At 39.9% G+C, this 25,540-nt stretch overlaps 1 long non-coding RNA gene across 1 annotated transcript in view; it reads left to right on the top strand.

The window, feature by feature from the left end:
* Positions 1-25,540, top strand: part of LOC129011183 (uncharacterized) — a 47,545-nt gene that overhangs the window by 20,275 nt on the left and 1,730 nt on the right. The window contains exon 2 of the long non-coding RNA XR_008493265.2: positions 14,840-15,054. This is a non-coding gene — a long non-coding RNA (uncharacterized LOC129011183). The remainder of the gene's footprint in view (positions 1-14,839; positions 15,055-25,540) is intronic.

The raw sequence follows: 25,540 nt of genomic DNA, 5'->3' as shown, positions 1-25,540 counted from the left end.
CTGGAATCCAGGCTGGCCTTGTGATATGCTTTCACTAATAGAATTTAGCAAAAAGTGATAGTGTGCCAGGTATGCCTCAGGAGACTTTGGAACACTTCTGCTCTTGCTCCCTTGTATCCCTACCATGTGAGGAGAACAAGCACATACCAGGCAACTGGAAGATGAGAGAATAAACAGAGGTGAGCTGAGGCACTTCGGCCAACAACCAACCAACAACCAGCCAACGAGCCTAACATGTGAGTTACTCCGGACCAGCCCACCCCTGCCTGACCTTCCAGCTAACTGCATCCCAACTGATAGCAAGTCCAACTGACATCCACAGATCCTGGCCCAGATCAGCAGAATCACCCATCCAATCTTACAATAATGGACAATGGCAAATGGCCTTTGTTTTCAGTCACTATGTTGGGAGATGATTTGTTACATAGCAAAAACAAATGAATATAGCCCCCACACACTACTTGCTTATTCTAACCTCTAAGTTTACACCTACACATTGATCTTCCTGGAATGCTTTCTTTCTCTTTCCTCCACTTCCATCTGTCCGGAAACTTTAGGTTCCAAGTCAGGTCCTATCTTACAAAGCTTTCCTTGACTACTTCAATCCAAATAAATCTCTCTCTTTAGAAAAAAAAAAAGTTATCATTACCTAATATTTCACATATCCTTTATTATATTATACAAGCCCATAGTTATCTCAGTCCCTAATATAGAGCTAATTCATTCTGGAGGCTTAATAAAAATTTATTGGCTGGAAGCAAGTATTCTCCCAACCCCTCCAACCTGTGGCCTGATTTAGGCATCAATATAAACTCTGTCAACTGACTGTGTCTTGGAACCGATTAACAGGTGCAAAAATTTCCCTGTGGAAGATCTTTATAAGGAGAATTGATGGCTATATAAATACAGTTTACTTAAACCATCAATTTCCTTTAAATAAAAGAACTATGTTGATAGATTTTTCATATATATATATAAAGCTTAAGAGAATTCCCCCTTTGTAAGGGCTATCAGTTTTTGTTTCTACTTATTAAGGATGTACTTCATATTCATTTTACTTGACACCATAGGAAATTGTGCGTGCCTCAGGCTACATAATTCTGAGCCTATTTCTGAGATGCTTTGTCTATTATTTCAAACTGTCACAAGGTTGCTTGACTCTTAAAATACATCAGGTAAAATAAGGTCACCTAATATTTTATTTGTAATATTAATTTAAATGCCATAATAAATATCCATGTTCAGTAACATCCATGATTGCCTCATGTTCTGACATTACTTTTTCCAGAATGTATGATACATACACATGATAATACAAGAGTTACAGCACTAGAACTTTAATGCAATAAACAATTTTAGCAATTTTTATAATTTTGGACTCATTCGTCACCCCCAAATAATTCCAACAATTAGAATGAAAAATTTATTCAACCTATTTTAAATGTATTTTTTCCCTTTACTGAAATTTCTTAGAAATCACAAATGCATACTCATTACCAAAAAAAAAAACTGTCTCAGCTCAAAACTCTTATTCTAAGATTAATATTAAATAGTGATACTACTGAATATTATATACAGGCCACTCAAGAAGCAAATTTAAGCCAAAGTGCAATTTGGTTTATGCAGAAAAAGTTATATGTTAGAAGTGGTACTGGCTAGGAGTGAGAGTAGCTATTCTTTACTTAAAGGCAACCACTTACTGAGTATTTTCTATGTGAGGTACGTGTAAAGGGCTTTACCTTTGCAATCTGATGTAATTCTCACAACAATCTCATGAGAGAGGTATTAATATCAGCTTCATTTTTGTGAATAAGGAAACTGAGGCTCTTCAAAGTAAAGTAACTTGCTCATAATCACTCAGATAATGGGTCATATTTTTAACATCACGTAACTTGCAGCTTGCTCTTGTTTTCAAAAATTCCAAATGTATTGTTCAGGGTTCCCCTTGAGATTATTCTGAAGGCAAAGCTTCTTCCTATTAACATTTCCACCCATATCACCTTTACCTAGGTAGCTGCTGCCTTCTGTGTACAACCAGTGCAGGACAGTGGGTGTGCTGCATGCATAGTTTCCACACATGCATAACTATAATGCTTGTGTCTCATTTTAAAAGTCTGCTAAACTCACTAGTCTAAATTATTAGAAACTTGATATATTAAATCTTTGGAAAAAAATATGTTTTAAAAGAAGATAACCAAGAAAGGAAATAACCAAAAAGGAATTGCTTAGTCTGAAGGAAACAGTTACTCATGTGTGAGTATGTACATTAGACAAGTGTGAGGATGTATAATTAGATGAGTGGTTCTCAGTCTTGGCAGCACATTAGGATCACCTGTAGCACTTAAAAAAAGCCCTTACCCAGCAATCCCTAGAGGTTCTGATTCAATTGCTTTGTGTGGTGGATACTGGGTACCAGCATGTCTGAGAAAATTTCCTAAGATCGTGATAATTGTCAACCAGGGTAAGAAAACCACTAGTTTGGATAAGGAGCTCCTAGAACTGTTCACAAAATGCTTACATATCCAAAAACTTGGATCTGTCTTTGGTTTTCCTCAGACAGTGAATCAGTCTGTGGCACTGAGCTTGCTCTCTAAATGAAACCCAATTTTTTTCTTCACCAACATAGAAGTATGTGCACTTTAAGACTTTTTAAAAAATATTTTTCTAGGAAAGAATTAGAAGAAAACATTGGGAAAATGTTTTAACTCTGAAGTGTGGAATGGCTAATAAATTAATCCCAGAAGCAAAACAAGAATGGTGGGCAAACTGGGCTGCAAAATGACCAATTATTTCTGAACAGGAAAAAAATCATCATAAATAAAGTCAAAACAAAAACTTCACACTGAGAAAAGCTACTTGCAACACAAGTGACAAATGGGTAATTTTCTTAAACTATAAAGAAAGGGCTTGAAAGGCCCGAGAGAACTGGGAGCAGCAACACCCCAATAGCAATATGCACACCTAGCAACCAAAGTTTAGTTTCTAAGTACCATTTGCCATTAAAAGGAACTGGGGTCCTTAGAGAAATGACTGATTCCAGGGCTGGGGCAGAAAAAGGACCAGATGAGCCTAGAACATCTTCTTGTGCCAGGAAGTAAGAAAGTACTAAACAAATGGTGAGGACATGTGAAAAGGACATGGGAACCACCTTCAAGGGGATCCCACTGTCATTTGAGTATCAAAATAAATATAGTAACATTATAATCCATTGAATGAAGTAGGAATCCAAGAGTCCACACTGAAATAAACAGGAAGTTAGATATGGAACAAGATATTTATGTAGCTTAAAGTATCTCCCCATAAAGCATTTATTGATTTAAAAGGGGAAGAGGTAAATACAGATAAGACTGGAAGTTGTGACTTTAATTGCATGATCTAAGTTAACATCAGCTCATCAGACAAACCAAAATTACATTCCATCTGATAGGATACAATGAGAACCAACATCCCTTTGGTGGCATTCCTGCCAAAAATTCATACTGTGAATCTAATCATGAGGTAACAAAATGACAGCCATTCTATTAAAAACAAATCTGTAATCTTCAAAATTGTCAAAGTAACGAAAGTCAAGGAAAGACAAACCCATTCCAAAGTGAAGGCAACTTAAATAACAACTAATGGAAACACTTGATTGTGAACCAGATTTTTTTCTGTGAAGGATATCGTTGTGACAGTTGGCACATCTTGAATGGAATCTGAGAGTTACATGGTAGTAAAATATCAATTTTGATCTCCTGATTTGCATACTTGTATTGTGGTTATGTAAGAATATGCCCTTGGACTAAAGTGTTTAGGGATTATGAGACATCAGGTCAACAATTTACTCTCTAATGGTTCTAGGAAAAAATCTTTGTACGGTGTTTGCCATTTTTCTGTAAGTAAAATTGTTTCCTTTTTTTTTGAGATGGAGTTTTACTCTTGTTACCCAGGCTGGAGTGCAATGGCACGATCTCAGCTCACTGCAACCTCCACTTCCCAGGTTCAAGCTATTCTCCTGATTCAGCCTCCCGAGTAGCTGGGATTACAGGCATGCCCCAGCACACCCAGCTAAATTTGTATTTTTAGTAGAGACGAGGTTTCACCATGTTGGCCAGGCTGGTCTCGAACTCCCGACCTCAGGTGATCCACCCACCTCGGCCTTCCAAAGTGCTGGGATTACAGGCATGAGACACCGCACCCAGTCTGAAAAATTGTTAATGCGTTGGAATTAGGAGAGCTCAGTGAGGTAGAGATGTGAATATACGTATTCACAGGAAAGGGAGAATAGTAGCAATCCTCTAGATACTATACATGGCTAAACAACACAAGACCTTGCTAGCTAAGTATCAAAAGATCCTACCTTGAAGCTTCCACGACAGGTTTCACCCTGCCTTCTGACATTTAGGATTGCCACTAAAAACCATAGCAGACTGCTGGAAGCAGAGGGACTTCTTGGAGGAGAAATGACTTATTTTCCTCCTCAAAATTCAGTGGAAGAAAGAAGGAATCTGTAAAGAGAAAGATTATGTAAATAAAGCTCTGAAGTTTTGCAGCAACTCTCTAGTAAATCTGAACATTTAACTGCAGTTAAAATATTTTTTAAAGCACAGATATTTATGAAGTTTCAACAAATACTTCACAAGTATAATTTTTTTCAAAAGCAAACTCAGTTTTTTAAAATGCTACCTCTTCTCAGAGATAAGAAAGACAGTGTTCATTGAATTAGAGCTTAAAGGGACCTCTGGAGCTCAACTAACCCATATACCTCCTGCTGGATTATAACCCCATCCTTTTTGTTCTGCCCCGGTGGGTGTGGAGAACAGATGGAAGTCATCCTCTGATCCGGGCGAGCTCCAGGGTCTGCAGATAGAGTGCCTAGCCCCTACGCAGCCTGCAGTCATGCCATGCCTGATTCCCGTCAGATCTCCTCCAGCTGATGTCAATATTGATGTTTTGTGGTTCACAAGCTCCACGGGCAACAGGCTTTTCAGACAATGCTTACCTCCTGGCTGGCATTTTGCTAATCCTCCTGAACCGTGTAGTTTGTGGACCAAGCTAAATGGGAAAGGGTAGAAATTGGCTTTCATCATATTCTGAGGATATCTGTGGGATGCACAATGGTCATATTTCACCCCTTCCTAGAGTCTAATCATCTTTCAAACAAGATTGCTTCCTAAAATCACTTGTCCAGTTTCTGTTCCCGGACTTCAAATGCCCTGCAGAAAGAACAGCACTATCAGTCTCCTGTTCCTCCTTCCTTGCCCCTTCCTTCTATGTGATCTATTAACTAGCCATCGAGTGGATTGACTGAATGACGCCTTTATTTGTTTGCTTTCACCTAACGTGAGATGACTGGGCCCAAAGTGGAGAGTTCCACAGGAGAGGGAAGCCATGGACAGAGATAATGCTAAAATCAGGGAAATCTATCTCTGAGAAATCCGAGTTCACATGTTTTATACCTGAAATAAACTGCAGGAAATCAATGAATCTTCATAAAACCACAGAGTGGGAACAGACTTTATAGCCACTTGTTCCAGCTGAATCCTGTTTACCATGAATACTCATAGGAGTTCTTAAGCTATAATCCACATTTCATTTACAAAAGCGTTTTCCTTTCCTCTTTTGATCCATAAAAGAAGCAAATTTGTGTAGTACTGCTTTGTCCCTACAAGTTGTAATGTCCTTACCTTCTGCCTAGATAAGAATATACAAAGTCAGTATTTCTTAAGCCTCCCAACTTACCTATGAGGTAGGAACTATTATTTTCCCCATTTCCCAGATGATAAAACTGATTCTTAGAGAGGTTAAGTGGCTTATTCAGGATAAGTCACAGAAGCTAGGAGTGGCAGAACCAGGATTTGAAGCCAGACTGTCTGATTCCAACTTGTGTTAATAATCTCATTTCTGAAAAAAAAATAGTAGTGTTTGATGCATACAAAATAATAGATGTGATATCATGTTCTGGCTATCTCTTGTATGACCAACCATTTCCAATTTTGTGGCTTAAAACAGTGATGTACTACTCTCTCTCTCATAGTTCTGAGGGTTTACTGGACTCAGTTGGGCAGTTGTCTCTTGGAGTTTCTCTTGCAGTTGCTGTCAGATGGTGGCTGGGGCTAGAGTCATCTGCAGACTCAACTGTGCTGGACACCCATGATGGCTTCTTCACTTATATAACCGGTGTCTCAGCTGGGAATAGCTAGCCAGACATCCCTTGTCTCCAGGCAGCCTTTCCATGTGCTAACCTGGGCTTCCTCACATGGTGGAGTCTGGATATTTGGACTTCCTGCATGGTGGCTTGCTTTCTCAGAACATGTGTTCCGAGAGGCCCAGGAGGCAGATACAAGGCTTCTTATGACCTAGGCTTAGAAGTCACACAGTGTCACTTCTGCTGCATCCTCTTGATTAAACCCCCAGGTTCAATGTGGGAGAGGACTATAAAAAAGCATGAACACTGGGAGGCACCGTGCTTTGGAGAGCCATCTTTACAGACTGGTTACCAAATATAAGTTGTGAAGCATAATCAAAACACAAACAGCCATCAATCCACCATTCAACTAGTGAAATAAAATGTTATCATCACCATTGAAGATATTGTGTATTTTATCCTTAGCCAAATCCACTGACCTCTACAAGTGGTAATGCTGTCCTAAATTGTGTAGTTTTATTCCCTTGCTTTGTTGAAAAACAATGTGTGTATATAACTGTTTAATTTTGTTCACTTTAAAACCATATTTGAATGGTATCATATGGTATTGTCAACCTAAATAACAAATAGAGAGAGGCTATCTAAAAATATTTAGTTTAGTCAGGAACAAATAGGGCATTGCAACGTGGGACACATGCTGTGACAAATCATATGCACATCCAGGAAGGCAAAGAAAGACAAGCGTTTTTAAAGGTAAAATGAGGAGGGTTACATAAGTTGTTATGAGACAATTATCCTTGGCTACAAGGATCAATAATAAGGGTAGCATCAGGCCAAGACTGCAGAGGCATTTGCTAGGCGGATGTCCTCACAAAAGTATTTTCTTTTTCTTTTTCTCTTCTTTATTTTGGTGGGGGGCGGTGTGCAAGGTTGTGGTGGTTTTATGCAACATTATGGGTTTTGCAGAATCTTTTGTGGTAGTTTCTGGCAAATATGTGTAAGCATCCCCCCACTTCATGACTGCCTAACTCCATTTTGCCAGCGCCTGACATAAATCAGTCCATTTTGATTCCAACAACTTTCACAGTATGTAGTCTTTCATTACTGCTTTTTTTACTCTCAAAACTCTATAGTAGTCCCCACTTATCCACAGTTTTGTTTTCTGTAGTTTCAGTTACCCATGGTCAACTGTGGTCCAAAAATATTAAATAGAAAATTCCAGGAATAAACAATTCATAATTTTAAATCACATGCCATTCCGAGTAGTATGATGAAATCTTGCACTGTCCCACTTCTTCCCAGCTGGACACAAATCATCCCTTTGTCCACCATATCCACACGTCCATGCTACCCACGTGTAAGTCACGTAGTAGCGGTCTCAGTTATCAAATCAACAGATCACAAGAAGAAGAAGGCTAAGTACAGTACAATAAGATATTTTGAGAGGGAAAGAGAGAAAGAGAGAGATCACATTCACATAACTTTTATTACAGTATATTATAATCATTATCCAATTTTATTATTATTTGTTAATCTCTTACTGTGCCTAATTTATAAATGATAAACTTTATCATAGGTATGTATGTATAGGAAAAAAACATAGGATATACAGGGTTCAGTACAATCCAAGGTTTCAGGCATCCACTGGAGGTCTTGGAATATATCCCCTGAGGATAGGGGGACCCATGTGTTTGTAAGATTCATCTATTTAATTGCATATAGATTTGATTCATTCATTTTCACTGTTGTAGCAAATTCTCTTATGGGAAAATACCACAATTTATTCTCCTATTCATAGATATTTTGGATAGTCTTATTTTTTTTTTTGCTACTACACACATTGCTACTATGAACACTTTTCTACTTTTTCCTAAGGTACATATATTGGATTTTTTTCTCAGATATATACCCAGGAGAGGAGGCTGGGTCCTGAGTTATAAAGAAAATCATCTTTTAAACAATCTCCCTGTCTCCAGGATCACACCCCTCAAGTCTGTTCTCTATGCTCTTTGCAGAGTGATTTCTAAAATACAAATCTGGTGTTATCCCCTCATGCCAGGGTCTTCAGTGGTTCCGCATTGACTATACCAGTGGCTCTCAAACTTTTGTGTACGCTAGAAGCACCTGAGGAGCTTGTCAAATACATGTGTCCTGGTCCTGCTACTGGAGATTTGGATGCTGTCACTCAAGGGCAGACGCTTGTGTTTTAACAAACTCCTCCAAGTAATTCGATTGCATACTAAAATTTGAGTATTACTGGATACATCATTAATGTCCAAATTCTTACTGTAATGCAGAAGATGTTAAACAATTTGGTCCCTGACTATGACTCCAGACTTATCTTCAGCCCACCTTGTCAAGCACTCTCGAATCTAGCAAGGCCAAAGGGCTTGAAATTCCTGGACAGAAAAGCCTATTTCTGTCCCTAGCCCCATCCCATCTATTTCTTACTGTGGCACGTGTAGCTCTTTATTAATATTTTTTTACTGCCAGTCTTTCTCAGGGGAAAGTTGAAGAACTTTTCCTATTGCCATTTTAGCTCCAACATCTTACATAGTACCTAGGTGCTTAAGAAATATTTATCAAATTCATTGATTTTTCCCAAGGTCACAAAACCAGTTAATGATGCATCTGGGATGAGAACCTACAGTCCTTCATTTTTAGTCCAGTAACCTTTCCACACCATGCAGTCAGTCATAATAACCAAATATCGCATTACTATAGTGCTCCTAATATCTGGACTAAAAGAAGAATGACCCTTCATTCCCCTTAGGAAAGGAATACAAATTCAGTCCTGAAGGATTACACTGAAAAGCATATCCTCCTTTCAGAAATACAGGTTGAGCATTTCTAGTCCAAAAACCCCAAATCAAAAATGCTTCAAAGCCGAGCACGGTGGCTCACATCTGTAATCCCAGTACTATGCGAGGTCGAGGCGGGCTGATCACCTGAGGTCAGGAGTTCGAGACCAGCCTGGCCGACATGGTGAAACCCCGTCTCTACTAATAATACAAAAATTAGCCGGGTGTGGTGGTGCATGCCTGTAATCCCAACTACTTGGGGGGCTGATGCAGGAGAATTGCTTGAACCTGGGAGGCGGAGGTTGCAGTGAGCCAAGATCGTGCTGTGGCACTCCAGCCTGGGCGACAAGAGTGAAACTCCTTCTCAAAAAAAAAAAAAGAAAAAAAAATGCTTCAAAATAGGAAACTTGTGGAGTACCGACATCATGCCCCAAGTGGAAAATTCCCCACCTGACCTCGTGTGACAGGTTGCAGTCAAAACTTTCTTACACAAAATTATTTTAAAATATTGCATAAAATTACTTTCAGGCTATGTGTATAAGGCGTGTATGAAACATAAATGAATTTCATGTTTAGACTTAGGTCCCATTCCTAAGATATCTCATTGTGTATATGCAAATATTCCAAAATTTTTTAAAAATTCTGAATTCAATAATACGTCTGATCCTATCATTTCAGAAATACTCTACCAGTACATGTAAATCCTTGAACCTCAATTTCTTCCCAACAGGACTAAATTATGGTTCTCCAAAGAATACAAAGTTTGTTTCTGTTCACCTTAGTAAATAGCTTTGAAAATCTACCATTTTTTTTTTTGTGCACATGTATCTAGGGTACATGTGCACAACGTGCAGGTTTGTTACATATGTATAGATGTGCCATGTTGGTGTGCTGCACCCATTAACTCGTCATTTACATTAGGTATATCTCCTAATGCTATCCCTCCCCCCTCCTCCCACCCCACAACAAGCCCCGGTGTGTGATGTTCCCCTTCCTGTGTCCAAGTGTTCTCATTGTTCAATTCCCACCTATGAGTGAGAACGTGCCTACCATTGTTTTTAAAGGTTGCCTTTGGAAAAGTCATAGAGGTTTGTTTATTTTGTCACCCACCTTGTTTCTATTTGTTTTAAATTTATTTACCTTCACTTACTTTATTAATCTTTTCTGCATTATTTATAACTGATTCTATTGTTTTAATAAACTCAGGCAAACCATGTGTAACTTATTCAAAACTATCCATATTTTATTATGCATTTCTGGGAGGCCTTTTTTGGAGATTTCCCATAGATCAGAATATGAATGGAATTGTTACTGTTGTGTTGTTGGACTTGGCTTCTAGCTTTAGAATTCCTTCTAAATGTTTTTTCAATCAGACTTCTAGGGTCTTCTATAGTTATGTTCTCATGCTTCCAAATTTCTGCTCTTTTAGAAAAGCAATGTTGTATGCAACTTCAAATAAAATAGAAACAACAAAAAGATTTATCTGAAAAATCATTTAAGGTGATTATTGGGTAAATGAAGTTAATCTCATGTTGAAATAAGCCAAGATATTTCCATTGAGCAACATATCCTGTTTTACCGATATGAATTCTTGCCCTGACAGTGAGCCACAGCAGGCAACTTGAGACAAGAATAATTAATTAAAAGATACATTTCATGAAGCAGATGACATTGACAGAGTAAGAAATAAGCAAAGCAGGAAGGCAAAACAGAATTTACAATCTACAGATGAGGCACTAAAAAAACTCAGCCCTTTCAAGTGGTATAGGTATTTTCTTCCGATGAACAAAAATGCAGAAGGCAATTCAACCCTTTAGAGGTCTGTTTTTCATCAGCTTTGATCTGAAAATTGAGACAAGTGTTTGGAGTACTGTCACTGATAAGGAGGAAAGTGAGGACTGGAAGCATAGTCGAACAGAATGTGGTTACTCACACCCTGAGCGATTAAACACTCACTGCATTTTTTAAGGCAAATTCCACAAGTCACACAGTTTCAGAAATCATTACAGGGAAAAAGAACACCACACTCAGTACTTTCATAAGAGCAAAAGCTGTCATGACCACAGAATACCAAAGCATAAGCTGTGCACATATTCCCAGTTTCATCTTTAGTTTCTCTTATTTGTTTCTAGACACTGTTTTCTCTGCCACCGACAGTGTTTACAGTCTCTGACTGTCACATAATGAAACAGAAGCAGAAAGCCTTTATTACGGTGTTCATACTTTGGAAGACACCAACATAGCTGGGTGCCAGACTTGCTTTTGTTTTATTTTTATTCTCTCTCCTGGAGAAGGTTATTTCCTTGCTCTGAGGATCTGAAGAAATTTCAGGTCAGCAGATTGTTAGTAATTAAAAGGTCAAATTAATAAATCCAGTTGCATGGTTGAGACACAACCCAATGGGACCTAAATTATTATAGACATTTGCTCCTAGAAGAGGAAGAGCCATTCCATAAGCCCATCCATCACTGTAATTCTAAGACTTTTTGGTCCGGGCAAGAGTGAAACTTCTCCTGTTGGCATGGGTTGAACTTGTGCAAAACCTGACCATTTTATTCAGTGCCTCTTTCAATTTAAGGGTGGGGCAAGACCTAATCAGCAGCTAAAAATCAGAAACTTCTGACTTAACCACAGTGCTTTAGTTTCCTCTTTATTAGCAGAATGCATGAAATCTCTTCAGAGTTGCTCCCTTTCTGTATCTGTGCTAAATGACTGTGCATGTGTGACAAAGTATAGTTAATGAAATCATTTAAACATTACTCAGCACCCACTATGTGGCAGATACTGCAAGGCACTGGAGACACAAAGAAGAATGAAACATAATTATGCCAGGCCTCAAGCAGTCATGGTCTAGTGGGGGGAGACAGATCTGCAAACATCTAATTACAATATAATGACATAATGTGGAAAATGCTGTAATAAGGAGTACACAGGGAGCTGTAGGAGCATAGAGGAGGGATGAACTCATTCCACAGGGTTTCCAGGAAAAGGGAGACTGGGACCATGTGACAAAGATAATGATATATTTATCTGCTGAGCCAGAGTTTTCCAGGTAGAGAAGGGGTAGAAAGGCACTCCCAAAAGAGGATCTAGCAAAGACCAAAGCTGGTTGAATGTTTGAAAATATGTTTAGGAAACAACTGATTTGGAAAGTTTGTTATCAAAGGACCTCATTCAACAGGGGAAACCTTGGAGAAAAGAAATAATCCCCTTTCTGCCGGCACACAGACGAGAGCAGATGAAATAAACATTACAGTTGCTTTGAAAAGGAAAAGAAGTAGAGATGGTTCAAGGAAGAAACAGACAGTGTGATGGGGAAGGAGGAGGGTAAGATAAGGTAAAGCCAGTCCCAGATGGATGCCTTCATGTTTCCATATTGTTTCTAAGTCCATACCTTTTTCAGGTGCATTTAATTCCATTTTTACACACGTTCCCCTAGCCACCTGGTCTCTGAAGCAGCACTGAACCCCTTAAGTGACAGAGTTCAAAGATGAAGCCAGATTCGGCCATGCCCCAGGGATGGTGTTATCTAAATCCCAAGAGAGACATAGACTAAAAGTCCCCTCAAAGAACAAAAATAAAAGGGAGACAAACATTTCCTCAGCCAAATTTGGGATCTTGAGGAGAAAGGCTCTCTGGACGATTGAACTCCTGTCAGAACTGGGGGACAAAGCAGAAGCTTGTTACTTAAAGGACCAGGAATGTTCAGCCAGAAACTAGTGATACGGATTAATTTCCAGGTTATACGTTTTTGGTTTTTTGTTTTTTATTTTTTTGAGACAGAGTTTCACTTTTGTTGCCCAGGCTGGAGTGCAATGGCACGATCTCGGCTCACCGCAACCTCCGCCTCCCAGGTTCAAGTGATTCTCCTGCCTCAGCCTCCCGAGTAGCTGGGATTAAGTCATGTGCCACCACGCTGGCTAATTTTGTATTTTTAGTAGAGACAGGGTTTGTCCATGTTGGTCAGGCTGGTCTTGAACTCCTGACCCCAGGTGATCCGCCCACCTTGGCCTCCCAAAGTGCTGGGATTACAGGCATGAGCCACCGCGCCCAGCCCCCAGGACATACTTTTAAGTGAAAAAGCCAAATGTAATCCTAGGATGTTATGTACATCCTAGTGTGTATAACATAGTATTAAAAAGTACACACATAAGGCCAGGTGTGGTGGCTCATGCCTGTAACCCCAGCACTTTGGGAAGATGAGGTGGGTGTATTTCTTGAGCCTAGGAGTTCGAGACTAGGCTGGCAACACTGTGAAACCCTGTCTCTCCACAAAAAATACAAAAATTACCAGGGTGTGATGGCATGAGCCTATGGTCCCAGCTACTCAGGAAGCTGAGGTGGGAGGATCACCTGAGCCCAGGAGGTCGAGGCTGCAGTGAGTCATGATCATGCCACTGTACTCCAGCCTGGGAAAGAGTGAGAATCTCTAAAAAAAAAAAAAAAGAAGAAGAGGAAAGAATGAAAAGAAAAAAAGGAAAAAAGGGAAAAGAAAATATACATGTATCTTCTTATTTGTGCAAATAGAAACATAATAAGAATAAACCTGAACTAATGAGATTGGTTACCCAAAGGAGATGGGTGGGGACTCAATAGAAAGAATGGGAGAGCAGGAGCAAAGGAGAAGGGCTAAAGGGAGGTGACATTTACCTGATTATACCTTTAGATCTCTATATATCTATATATATGTACTCACACACACGCACACATATGCTTTGACTTTTGGTATCATGATCATGTTAGTCATACTGAAGAAATAGTCAAAATGAATTAGGAAGTAGAGAACATCCAAAATGAAACACAGTAACAAATTTGAAAAACAATGTTTTGACTATATTTTGCAAGGCTAAAGACAAAAAAAAAACTGTTCACAAATATTGTTAGTTACTGAATTTGTTTTTCACTGGAGTATGAGTTAGCAATTCAATAACTACTTTGTATATATTCTAGGACTGCTCAAATAAATATGTTGGGGGTAATGAGAGTCTGGTTCCTCACTATTGGAGACAGAGATGGGACAGGCTAGAATGAACCCTGAGGTGGTGGTTTGGAATCTGAGGTATCAGTGTGAACTTGTGTTTCTGATATATTTGAGATAGCTAGAGATAGAAAAAGATGTAGATGGATGTATGTGGAACTTATGTATGTGTATACATGTATATATTTCTTATCTGTTTTCTCTGTGAGCACCTAGAAACAACAACACCTTGGCAAATGAGCCCCACCAGCACTCAGATCTCATTTTCATTTTAAAACCATTCTCTAATAAAAGGAACCAGTGCTCCTTGGCTGATTCCAGAGTTGACAAAAAAGAAATACAAGGGGAGCCTGAAATATCTTGTGATGCCAGAAAGTAAGGAAATGATAAAAAATTGATGAGTCATGTGAAAAGGACACCAGAGTCCACTTGAGGGAACTCCCCATGGTCAAAACTGGGAAAGGCAACAAAATAAATGAGACTAATAGATTATAACCTACTGATTACATAAGTATTCATGAGTCCACACTCATAGAAAGACATACTGTTTTCATGCGGGCCTTTATTTTCTACAATATCCTCATCTATAATAACAGAATTAGTAATATTTATCTTGCAATATTGTTGTGAGGATTCATTTGGGAGAGGGTTTGAAAGAACTATTTAAAACACATGAAAAGTGCCTAGAAATGTTAATTGACTTCCCTGCCTTGTTCTCTTTGTACACAGTCATTTTCCCAGAAAACCAGACCATCACAATTTTGAAGCTGAATCCCTGGTAGAGTTTTGATTTAGTTTTAGAAATAGGGTGTTAGTCACTTTTTAGCAGCCTCCTTCAAAATGAAACCTTCTACCCATTGACTTGTCAGTAGTATTTAACCTAGAATAGTCATTAGGAATTCATCATCATTTCCCTATGTATTCTGCCTTCAGCTTCTTCCCTCCAGGTAAATTGCGGAAGTGATACTCAGAATTAAACTGTCAGGATGCTGTGATTCTGCTGCATGCTCCAGACAGCTGGCCATTAGGGAGCACTGCAGGCTTGGAAGAGGTGACTTGTCTCCATCTTGTACAGCCCTCTGCGTAGAGCAGCTGTCATCTGAATACGGATGCTGATCTCCAATAGAAGGTCCAGTTTGGTTACAGAGGTAATTTCAGCATTTTTCCTTTCTCTCAGTATTTGAGTGGTCCATTTTTAGGATTGTTTAGAAGAGCTTCAGTGGGCCCATTTTCCTACCTATTTTCTATGGGTATTGTCTTCTCCTTCAGGTAATATGATCCTTGAAGGCAGAGAATGTTTCTACTTTTCTTTGCTAATCCCTCAGCATCCAATTTAATAATGGGCACACTAGACTTGATGCTATCAATCCAGTTATGGGTGCAAACTAATCTTAGGAAGCAGATATAAATCCAATCCTCCTTCTGTTAGAGGGAGATAATAATACCTGCTTTTTACCTATCATACAAAGATGTGTGTTCACATCATTTTTTTAAAAGTTGGAAAAACATACTATGATTTGTGTGTAAGTGCTTTAGACTCTCTGACATAAAGACAGTTAATTTGTTGATAACACTATGATGTTACTTATTCAACAAATACTTATCAAGCATTCATGATAGCCCTGGTATTGTGTTAAACAGTGAGGATAAATAAAACTCAGGGCAAATAAAAGACTATAGCATCTGTCCTCAGTGAGTTTATAGTCAAATAATATGTGACAGATATATAAATATGTTCAGCAAAGTGCCATAGTATATGTGCTATGACAGCCATCTGTACAAGGCACATTGAGGCACAAGGAAGGTCAAGACATTCTACTGAAATTATTGAGAAAGGCTTCACAGAGAAGCTATCAATTTGAGCTAAGGTGGAAAGACAACCTAGCAACAGCCTGAAGAACAGACAAAAAGGAGAACTGACTGTAAGCAAGGAAACCAATTACGAGACAATTCCAAGAGTCCAGGCTGGAGACAATGAGTCCTGCAGCAGTGACAATGGCAGCAGCCAGCACTCTGCAGGTCTCGTATGAAAAGCTCAGTGAATATTTATTGAATATGTGAGGAATATCCAAGGAAACTGAGACAATAAATGTTGAAGGAGTAGGTATGACAGGAATTAATCATACAGTCATTTAACAAATGTATATTGTGTCTCTACTAAAGATTGAACACTGTTCTAGGTGATGGAAATATAGTTAGTAAGCTAGATCCTGGTTTCAGGGGATGCACATTTTAATAGAGAAGAAAAATGAACAAACAAAATGAGTCAGGTGTGTATAAGTGCTATGAAGGAAAATGAAGTTGGATAGGAAGGTAAGAGAACAGTAGGGGAGTAGGTTACTAATTTTACGTGGGGCGGTTAGGAAAGGCCTCAATGACAGATATTTCTATCAGCAGACAGATGAGCAAAGGAATGTGGAGAGCTGTGTATCTGGAGGAAGAAACGCCCAGGGAGAAGCAGGAAGACTAGCATTTCTGGCACAGAGGAAGCAGGAATAAGAGAAGCAGAAGGTGAGGGCAGAGAAGAGGAATACAATGTGATAATGTGGGATGTCATTCCAGGATCACAGGTTGTCCCACAAGTCCTGTGTGCAAACACTAAGTGAAATTCTGAGGGCTTCTGTTGGCAGCTCCACGGATGCTGGAGGTGGCGTCTTTAGGAGTACTCAGGTCTCTAGCCTTTGAGGAAAAGGAATACTCTAGAGTGGCTTCATGCTTCCTTGTTGAATTCCTAGTGCCATTCAACAAGATAAATAGTAGAGGTAAAGCCAGCCAGAGTGGTGGTGAATGAGCTACGTAATGAGTGTGTTAAGATATGTTGAGGTTGAGGTGTCCTTGAGTGGCCAAGAGGGGCTGTCTAGTAGGCTGTCTATATAAAAATCTGTATCCCAGGAGAGACTTCAGAGCTGGAAATAAGTGTTGTGTGCTTGTTTTTGATAGTTCTCTCATGGGAGTTGGTGTGGTCATTGAAGGAGGGGTGAGGGAAGCAGAGGATGATGCTAGCACCTGATGATTGCCAACATTTTAAGAAAGGGCAGAAATAAATGAGATTCCAAGTAAGACTGAGAAGGAATGTTTGGAGGTAGAAGAAGGAATAATAAAAATGTGATATCATAGAAGTCAAAAAGAAGAAATTTCTCAAAAAGACTGGAATGGCCAGGTGCGGTGGTTTGTGCCTGCAATATCTGCACTTTGGGAGGCCATGGTGGGCGGATCACTAGAGGCCAGGAGTTCAAGACCAGCCTGGCCAACATGGTGAAACCCATCTCTAATAAAAGATACAAAAATTAGCTGGGCGTGGTGTTGTACACCTGTAATCCCAGCTACTCGGGAGGCTGAGGCAACAGAATTGCTTGAACTTAGGAGGCGGAGGTTGCAGTGGGCCGAGATTGTGCCACCATACCCGAGCCTAGGTGACAGAGCAAGACCCTGTATCCCCCCCCCACACAAAAGACAGGAATAATGAATATTGTGCAGTGAGGAAATGCCAAATGGGAGGTAAAAACATAAAGATACTGAGCACAGGTTACTTTTTCAAGGAACTTTGGTATAAAGGAAAATGTGTGGGATGTTAGCAGGAGAAAAATCAAAGGAATTGAAATGAGGCAGTTCTTGCTTCTGTTTTTGTTTCAAAGGTGGTTGGAACTTTAGCAAGTTTGTAGGCTTTGGGAAATGAATGCCTATACAGAGCTAGAAGCTGAAAATTTAGGAGAGAAAAGAAACAGCTAATTGAGCAAACTCGGGGGAGACAAATGAAAATTGGAAGAAAGGCACTCCACTTGGAAGCCTGGTTCACTAGTGGGAACAGCACCCTTATCCTAAAGTCTAATCCTGTCTTTATTTCAGATTTTGATATTCTATGAATCATGGGTTTTTTGCATTAAGTTTAATTTTTAAAATATATTAAATTAAATACTATTTATCTTTATCACAGAGTTTTTTGGTCCTCTGAAATTTTACAGCAGAACTCTTACACACACACATACACACACACACACACACACACACACACACATACATATCCCTTACTTACCAATGAAAATGTTATTAGGATTAATTATTCAGGAATAAGGTTAATCCTGAGACAAACATTAAGGACTGGGGATGTAGGACATAGGTGGAGGTGAATATTCTCTGGGGCTCAGGGCCTGGACTCCCAGGGAGCAGCAACACTGTGGCTTCCCTGGTGAAGGAAACGAAACAGAAAGGCACCACACAAGGGACCCCCCTCTACAGATGGGCCTGGCTTTGAATGTGAGCACATTGACAACAGCCATTAGATGTTCACTAAATCATTCTTCTGTGACCTGATCCCAGGATCTTCAGCAAAGCTTTCTATCAGGGACAAACTACTGCCCAGCAAATATATAGCAACTAATGAACTCATATTATTACCAAATTATGAACCCATGCAGTGCATTTCCTTATTTTAGTACATTCTTTTCACAAAGCACAATTTATGTCCCTCCCCTTGTGATAGCTTTTTCTCCATCTCTGACTGATATATTCATGAAATAGATTTATGAGTTTCATATATTTAATTATTTTCTAACAGCATAAAATGCTACCCACATAGTTGATTGGCATCATTTTTATTTCTTGTTGAAACCCAATTTAATTCTTTATTGCTGCTGATTTACAATTTTCACTGGTGATAAAGAGAGAATGAGGGAATTCAGTTGTGAGTATCAAGGCTCACAACATTATAAAAATAGCTAGTTGATGGCAAAATGTCTCACTAGCCAGTCATGTAAACATAAGTAATTGTTTTGTCAAGTATTGGCAAAGGAATTGACATCTATTCATACTCTCGTTGTCAATGGTGTGATGGTAAACATTTAACTACTAGTTCTCTTGAAATGAAAGCCCTATTTTTTCATGTTTGCCAATTTCCATGGTGTAAATGCTCATAGTTGATTTCAAGCTACTCACCTGACATCGCTGAATGTGGAGTGGAAAAGAGTTGCACACTTTTATATGATATTTCTACCATATAGGTAAAATGAACATAAATATTGGGTATAGATTGTTGTAAAATGTAGTAAAATCACTAAGATGTGAAGAGTTTGGATTATTTGTTACCTTTTTAAGAAGAAATTTATTTAATTCTAAGGTTATACAATTTAATTTTTAATAGTGGGATGTATTAGTTTGGTGCAAAAGTAATTGCAGTTTTTGCCATGACTTTTGATTACTTTTGCACCAACCTAATAAAATAAAATTCCTGAAAATATAACAGTCAGCTCTAATGAGCCTGTATTGTCCAGATTCAGCATACCACTGTTCCTTCTAACTTTAATGAAGAGAGTTAGTTATGAAGAGACAGATAGGAAGCACATAACTTCTTATTTACTTTAATAGCAGCAGCTCTCAGAGATGGTGGCTGCCTGCTTTGAAGGAACAACAGAGGAACTGAAAACACAGGCAAAGAAGCTTTTCAATGCAAAGGTACAACATTGAAATATATAATCATGATTGTCACATACTATGAACAATTCATAACGCTTTGACACATCTAGTTTTGCGCTATGCAAGTAGGGCATTACTATTGAATCTGCCTAACACTGCTATTCTGCCAGGTAGCTTTGTTTAGGATATGGAAATGTTTTTCCCTTGCAGATTTATAAAAACCAAGGATCCCACTCTAGAACTGGGAAATGGGGGCTCATCCTAAAGATGGTTAGTCTTCTCAAATATAATGCAGGGAATTGTTGTTTGTAGAATAGTGCCTCTAGGATCAAAGTTCCCTTTAGCAAAGTAAGGTTTGGCATGCTTGTGCTGGAAGAAAAATTCTTTTCTCTCCAGTCTTATGTCAAAGTCTAAGCAACTTAGGAGTATATCTTTGTGATGCAGGATTTTTGTCTGCCACTTTGCCAGTTGGGGCCCTCCATGGCCAGCAATGCCCCCATCTAGGCCTCACTTGGCTCCAGGCCTGCTGCAGGAGGCACTTCATCCACTCGGCCCACCAGGCTGCGCCTGGCTCGTGCACCAGCTCAGCCCACAGCTGGACTGGGTGTGCCCCAGCCTGCCTGTGTTACAGCTTGTACCCACATTTTGTGGTTCCTGAGTTCTTGTCCCATGTCCAAGAATGAGGTTACACTCACAACAGAAGGGTAAGGAGGACAGAGAAGAATTTTATTGAGCAATTGAACAGTTCTCAATGGAGAGAGGAGGCAAGGGTGGTCTCCCACCCAAAGTTGGGTGGTCCCTCTCTCAGTGTGTCTGGGTCTGGGGCTTTTATGGGCTCAGGATGGGAGAGTACATGCTGATTGGCTTGTGAGTATGCAAAAGAGGCTAAAACAAAAGCACCACAAAAGGTGGGCATGACAGTGTAAAAAACCAATTAGGGAAGGGTAGGTATATGTTAAATAGGTGAAGGGTGGAGATCAATCAGGGGAAAGTGCGCCAAACAGAAAGAGATGTTCTTAATCCAATCCGTGGATTTATCTGAGATTGTGGCTTGGTTTTCAGGGTTTAAACCATCTTTGGTTTCAAAGTGGGGTTTCACCAGCAACCTGCCCGTATCTGCCTAGGCATTTGTCTGCCTCCTGCCACTATCATTTGTACTGTCTTGACTGGGAATGTGGGTCCAGAATATGACCCATTTAGGATTTCTTCCAAATGGGTCATATTCTGGACCCACATTCCCAGTGTTTGGATCAGTTACCCAGTTTGAAAGTCCTGGGCTTACGACATGTACAACTTTGAATTATTGGGAGGATATCCATTCAGGAAAGAGGCAAGAGAGCCAATTGCTAATGTGCTGCTCCAGAGCCCCAGCCCTTCCAACCTGCAGGAGATGGGGAATGCAGACTGGGAAATTCAGTCTAGAACCTGTGTAGCCATTTCTATTTCTGGTCACAAAGCCTAATCTTGGAATTCAACTTTTTCATGACTACAGTTACTATATATTATTTTCTACATATGTTACTTAACAAATTTCTATTCTTTGAGAAACTTACATTTTTTGAGGAACTTACATCTTCTATTCTGGCTAGGAAACCTGTCAGTGAAAGTATTTTTGGTACAGGGCAATGATTTTCCAATGATTTTCCTGATAGGAGATACTTCCTGAGCAGTTCCACTATGCTGTTGGGTTGAGTCAGATTTTATTTGGTAAGAGATTCCTCAGCTCAAAACGCAAGTTTGAAAACCACTAGTAAAAAAGAGACTGTACCTGTGCTATATGACAAAAGTAAGAAAGAATTAATCTGGAAGCATTTGAAAGTCACTGTTGGAATTTAGACTACGATACAAGTCAGTTTAAAGCTAAAAAAGGTGTGAAAAAGGGCCCTCAATATTAAATTGAAGATTGTTGTCCTGATATCATTCTTACTCAAGGACTATTGATTTTTTAAAAATCAAGCTGTTTAAAAATGTTGTGCTAAGGATGAAACCATATTCAGTGACAAATAAACTGCATAAACTGTCTTCACAGGGCCTTATCAAAGCCTTTCACATGGTGCTTGGATCGTTGGTTTTGATGGGCAGAATCTGAGTCATGTACCCTTATCTACCTTCATTATTATGGATATGAACTTGGTTCCCAGAGACTCTCACTAGTTCCACAAAAGGAGATTTTTTTAAATGCAGCCTGATAATTTCTCCATTCAGTGAGAGATGGAGAATGTTTTATTCTACTGTATTGCAGCTTAAAGACATCTGACCTGAGTTTCTGCAGGAAGTTGTATTTATAGGGAGAATATTTAGGTTACAATCTTCAACGTTGCTCTCCTCCCTTCACTTTCACTTTCTCCAAACCAGGTTTAAGTATTCCCACCCCATCCAACCCCCTCCCACCCACCCCCTTCACTTAATAATCCAGGAGAACTTAGAATGAGAGACCATGATTGGAATAGAAGGAATTGAGAGCTTTGCTAAACATCTGGAAAAGCATTTTGGAGGAATATCAATTCGCTTCATCACTATAGTAGCTCAGTTCAACTCCCCTAAGAAAAAAATAAGACTAATCTTAGATCTGAACCCCCACAGTGCTAGATTTGCTATGACAGATTCTCTCTAGTTTATGCAGTTGTTCTTTTCAGTTTTTGTCATAACTTAAAAGTAGAAAAAGATTTAATATGTAGGTCAGGAAAAGAAGAAGCCTGCCATTGGGGTCAACAACATTAAACTCTGAATTTACTAGCAAGGGTATTTACTACAGGCTGCTATTATGCTAAGAGTACCTGATCTATTTCTGTATGAGTACCACGCACTAGCTGATTGTGCCACTGAAGCTCCATACCTGATCTATCTCTTATAACAACTCTGAGAAAGAAAACATTACTCCTACTTCATTGATTGGAATATTGAGGCTTAGGCCAGGCATGGCAAGGCTCATGCCTGTAATCCCAGCACTTTGGGAGGCTGAGGCAGGCGATCACCTGAGGTCGGGAGTTGGAGACCAGCCTAACCAACATGGAGAAACGCCGTCTCTACTAAAAATACAAAATTAGCCAGGTGTGGTGGCACATGCCTGTAATCCCAGCTACTCGGGAGGCTGAGGCAGGAGAATCACTGGAACCCAGGAGGTGGAGGTTGCAGTGAGCTGAGATTGCAGCATTGCACCCCAGCCTGGGCAACAAGAGCGAAACTCTGTCTCAAAAAAGAAAAAAAAAAAGAAAGAAAGCTGAGGCTTAGAGGCTTTAGGTGACTTACTCAAGGTCATTCAGCTAGAAAATGGTAGAAAAAGGATACAAAGCCAAGCAGCCAGATCCCAGGGTCTGAGCGCTTAACTGCATCCTGTACTATGGTACAGTCAAAGATGGAGGGCTGTGATTCTAACACATGGCAATGTGAGATGATGCATCAAAACATTTTGGGAGGCAATTCATCTACGCACTAGGCTACTTTTTGTTTTCACATAAAATGCCAATTTTCTACATTTCTAAAACTTTACTGTATTCCTTATATAATAATTTGTATAAGGTCAAATTTGCATAAGTCAAGTGTTGAGTAACCTGGTGAGCATCTGTACATCATTATACTGTAGCTAAATAGAACAGGAAAGGAAAAAGTAGGTAGGATTCGGTTTGGTGTTTTTGTTGTTGTTGTTCTTGTTTTTTTTTTTTGAAGGCTAGGAGAGAAAGGATCACAAAGAATAAAGAAGTGGAGGTGGGGAGGAAAAAAACAGCAATTGGAGGAGAGAAGTCAGCTTTTACTTGATAATAAGAATGAATACGCTAGCTCTGATCACACTTGCTTCTTTCTCTCACTCTCTCTCTTTCTCTCTCTCTTTTCTTCCTTCCTTTCTTCCTTGGTGGTTTTGTTATTAAACTCTCTCAGATTCTCAGGATCATAAACATGCCTAGGGCATCTCAGGTAATAGGAGTTATTTGTAAGGATGCATTAAAAAATAAGGAAGGAAGGTAGGTAAGGTAAACGCACACACACACACACACACACACACACACACACACACACACACACACACACACACACAGAAAAACATCCAGGAGTTAAAACAACCAGGCCTTCAGGATAATAGCTCTTTGCTCACCAAGTCACACCTCAAGGAGAACTGGAACACCCTTCAGCTACCACATGGTTGTGTCTCATTATTTCAACCTCTTCATCACAGGCTTCCAGTGTTTCTCTCTGCCTTGGCTTCTACTTTTCTTGACACTGCAGATTCTCCTGACTCTCTGTTCACCTCATATCTTTTTCTTACTCTAGACTTCTGCTGACCCATAGCTTTGCCTTTCTTCTGTTTATATCACAGCTTTTGCCAAGCCATCCAATAAAGTTCTGTGTATTAATTCTTTCACTCAATATTTAGCTTCGATGAGATGTCTCTCACACATATATTCTGGACACCCATTTTTGTCCCTGTTTTGAAGACCTTTTAAAAGCTCTGATCAGTTCACCAGAAATTCCCTTAACTGCCCCCCTGTTACAGATAGTTAACTGCCCCTTACATGCTTACAGGTAGTTAAGCATGAGCAGGGCAGGAGAGGGCTCCCTCCCTTCCACCAGGAATGTTGAGTGATGATGGTTTGGCAGTTACCACATTCCCTATCTAAAAGTGATAAATTGGCAGCCAGTGCCAGGGAGAGGCCATTTCCTGATGGTCTACACCTGTCGCACCAAAGTGTTGACTGAATGCAGATATGAAAAAAAGCAACTTCCTGGTCATGCGCATTGTGAGACAAAATGGTGGAGCATGACTTTCCGGTGGCACTCCATCAGAAAAGGGAAGAAAGCCTCAGATGGCTATGCATACAACTTCCTAAACACACTAGGAGTGTTCACTTCCCAAAGGTAGGGAGGACACTGTGCATGCGGGCAGCCCACCCTAAGGGAAGAATCATGGGAAAGGGATGCAAGACACCAGAAGTGGGTCAGCCTTCTAGGATCAAGGTCAAATGCCGCACTTGTCCTTCAAGTTGCTTGCTTGGGTCTCTTCCAAGTGTACTTTCCTTTCTTTCCTATCCTAAAGCCTTTTAAAATAAACTTCCACTCCTGCTCTGAACCTTGCCTTGGTCTGTTTTTCTGCCTTATGCCCCTCAGTGGAATTCTTTCTTCTGAGGAAGCAAGAACTGAGGTTGCTGTAAACCTGTACAGATTCGCCGCCGGTAACTCAGATACATTCCACTGAAAACACCCCAGCCCACCCCAAGATAAATGTGGATCCAACAGTCATTTTGTACATAATCCCACCCTTCTATCAGCCCCACTTGTCCCAAGATAAGCCAAGCAGAATTATTTCCTGGTCATCTGAAATTTAACAAAGAGAATATGCTAGTCTCTCCAGGTGGCTAGGTCTTTAGCTTGCGTAACTTGGTTGTCCCTGCTCCCGGCACTGTCTTGTTTTGTTGCAACCCAGACAACTTAGCTCTTTTGTTAGCTTCCAGTAAAATATCTATCATCCCCAGTATCTTATAATTTTAATAGTCTTTACTATAAATGGAATGGAGAGGGGAGAGTTCATTCAGTCCCTCCCTTCTCCCTTTCCTTCCTAACTCTGTCTCTCTCCTGGGCCACACTAATTCTCCTCCTTGTTTTGTGCATAGCAATTTACAGCAATCATCTTTTCAGACATGAGCATGCCCTGAGGGCTCACCCACTAAGCCAATCAGCTAATCGAAGAGCTTATTGAAGCATTACTTTCAAGAGTAGATATTCCTCCTTAGGGGAATTCTGGTCAATATAATTGTCTTCTCTGGACAGGTCTGTACTTAAAAGCTGTGACCAGTTTTACAACAGCACTTGGACTGGGGAGCAAATAAGACAGTTTGGGGGTAAAGAAAAGGAGAAGCAGAGAGGAGAGTCAGAAAGAACATTTCCTAGGGAGACAATGACTGTCCAATTCCCAGTCCCTGTCCTCCCAAAAGTCAGGCTGCGTTCCTCCTCTTGTGTTCTGTGAGACACCCCATTACCTAATAATTCCCTTTTTAACTTGGATTAGCTAGGCTGTCTACTTGTCACACCAAAACTATAACATCATATATTCCCCCATCAAAAAAGTATTACTTGGCCAGGGGTGGTGACTCATGTCTGTAATCCTAACACTTTGGGGGTTGAGGCAGAAGGATCTCTTGAGGCCAGGAGTTCAAGTCCAGCCTGGGCAACACCATCTTTACAAAAAATTTTTTAAAAATTAGCTAAGGGCAGTGGCACATGCCTGTAGTCTCA

Source organism: Pongo pygmaeus, chromosome 14 (genome assembly GCF_028885625.2).
Source record: "Pongo pygmaeus isolate AG05252 chromosome 14, NHGRI_mPonPyg2-v2.0_pri, whole genome shotgun sequence".
Classification (NCBI taxonomy): Eukaryota; Metazoa; Chordata; class Mammalia; order Primates; family Hominidae; genus Pongo; species Pongo pygmaeus.
This window is presented reverse-complemented; position numbering and strand designations above follow the sequence as displayed.